Raw genomic sequence first — 2,752 nt, 5'->3', positions numbered from 1 at the left:
GGGCAAAACCACAAAATCGGAGACCTGGTCATGGCACTTTTTTTTTCACCGAAACTGACCGAAAAAAATGTTTTGGGTATCCTCGATGGTTGCCCTGAACGATTCTAACACACATTTATTTTTATATGAATCCAGCTCTTGTAAAAAACAAATCGAAATTGCCTCTTTAGTCTGGTGAAGTTTGACCAACCATTCAGGGTCTACTTCAGCCGTAAATATTACGAGTTTGATGCATGCTACAGAAAAAATGAAAATTGGTTCGTGTTCGGGACATTACTGGGAACCGGAAACCACTTTAGAATTTTCGTATCGCACAGTAGTTACGGAGAAAAGATCAGAGAAAGTTTTTAGAATTTGTGTGTCCGTCCGTCACAAAAATGTTCGTTTTGTTTATCTAGGGCCGTTGCCCTTCGTTTTTTTGACTTGAGCTTTACCCTCTATCAATTATTCGCGATGATGAACATTTTTGGTCAGAACATGTCTTGCGTTAAAATGGCTGGAAATAGGTGAAACGAGTGTGACGGACGGACATTCTTGCTTTCGTGACGGACGGACGCTGCCTCTCGGGGAATCTCAGAACTGTCTCAAAGTTCTCTAGCGCGCGGGGTGTCGGCGGTATCGGCTACTTCGGAACACTAGCGCTTCGTGCGGCCGCCGCTGCAGGCTGGTCCATCATCAGATGTGTCAAATCAACACATGTTTACGACATTGGCAGAGGTGTGCGTGGATTAGTAGATTGTGGGCACCGAGTGACGCCCAGATAAACAGGGAGGAGCTCAAAATTCAAGTGCAAAGTCACTATAGACTTGATGACATATCCTGGCAGTCACCTAACAAAAAAGATAGGGTCATAGTACGCACAAAGGATGGAAATGGTAAAACTGTTAAACAGTACATTCAAAAAAAGTACTTAATAATGTCTATTAATGAAGCTTTTGCCCTCTTTCACGAACGAAACCCTAATGTTGAGCTAAAGATTAGCAAGTTTCAAGAACTTCGACCCATAGAGGTCGATATTTCGCGTAACTTGCCACACAACGTGTGTCTTTGCAAAATACATGAAAATATGAAATTTTTGTTAGATGCACTGTGTCCTCATGTGGGAATTCCCCGCTTGTCCGGGTCCTCGGATGAGTTCATCAGTGCTCTTACTTGCGCAGTACCTCAAAAAGAATGCTTTAGTCTGAAATGTGCCGACTGCTGTCTGAACATCGATGGTTACGACCCAAAGTACGCTCGATTGGAAAGCAAGAAAGAGACTGTCTCTCAATGGGGCACCGTTGATGGTATACTGACTATAAAAGCACAAAGTATGACACTGGCAGAAATTTTTGCTGCAGTGAAAGGAAGCCTAAAGGGTTTTCTGGTTCATGTGTATGTAAAAAGGCATCAATCACACACATTTGAGGAGAAAAAGAAGCGTGTGGACGGACATCACATTGTGATGCAAGTCGATTTCGCCCAAAACATGGAGATAAAATTGCAAAATGAAGTCCAGTCTGCCCACTGGCGACACAAGGCAGCCACACTATTCACATCCCATGCTTGGTTCGGTCCGATTGAGGAGGAGCCTCATGTGATCATTTCAAATGACCTAATGCATGACAAGGTGGCGGTACACGCCTTCATGGACCACCTTTTTGAACATATCTCTCAAACTAGAGACGATGTAAAATTTGTGGACGTATTTTCTGACAACTGCGCTGCACAGTTTAAACAAAAGTACATCCTGTCCCTACTTCATGTTTACGAACTGAAGTACGGATTCCACATAACTTGGCATTTTTTTGCGGCGGGTCACGGGAAAGGCGTGGTGGATGGGCACGGTGGTACTGTGAAAAGTGCCGTATGGAGACGGTTACTTTCGGGAAAAGTTCTCCGAAACGCCAAAGAAGTGGCTGATTTGGCGGCTAAAATCTGCCCTAACATTCGCGTCTCCTATGTGAGTGCAGAAAAAGTGAGAGAAAATGAAGAGGCTCTCAATGATCACTTTGAGGCAACGAACACTTTTCCTGGGACACAGCGGTTCCACTGGTTCAGACCGCAGCCAGGCGGCCCCGCCTATGCCATGGAAGCGAAAGAAGAATCTGATGCTCAAGAAATAGCAAGGTTCATCATCCGCAACGATTAAATAGTCAAATGATAGGGGATGACAGCCATTTACTTATTATTTTTTATTATTTAGTTTATTTAAAGATTTATTGTTGTTTTTTATTTTGTTGTTTTTTTTGCATTTTGTTATAAAATGAGATAGTTTAATTTACAGGCACGAAAACATGCCCAAAATAAATGTTTTCTATGAGTTAAACGCCCCTGATTCCGTACGTGTCCGTCCGTCACTTTTTCCCTGTCTGTCCGTCACGCTCCGTCACGCCACGAAATATTTTATACCTGACCACAGCAATCCTTCAAAATTCCAACGACAACGTAGTTGTCTGGCCTAATCCCATAGCTATCATCACGATTTTTTTCAAAACCTCATTCATGTTAAATTCGCAGAGTTTTGACAATGATTACCATCATGTCGAAAGTGGCTTCCAAAATTTGTCTGTCCGTCACGCAAGTTCACGGGGCTGTAGAATTCGAACTACTGACCCTACAATGTTGATCGCGGAACCGAAAAATTCGTCTTTAGATTCCCCGAGAGTTGGCATAGTTGACGGAAATTTAGTTCGGCGGAAAACTGGTGAAATATGCTGAAAATAACGAAAAAAATTGTACAAACGTCCGTCCGTCACGCGTGGTTTTGCCC

The sequence above is a fragment of the Frankliniella occidentalis genome, unplaced genomic scaffold (assembly GCF_000697945.3).
Source record: "Frankliniella occidentalis isolate FOCC.00 unplaced genomic scaffold, Focc_3.1 Scaffold657, whole genome shotgun sequence".
Lineage (NCBI taxonomy): Eukaryota > Metazoa > Arthropoda > Insecta > Thysanoptera > Thripidae > Frankliniella > Frankliniella occidentalis.
The sequence above is the reverse complement of the archived record's forward strand: the minus strand, read 5'-3'. Positions refer to the sequence as shown.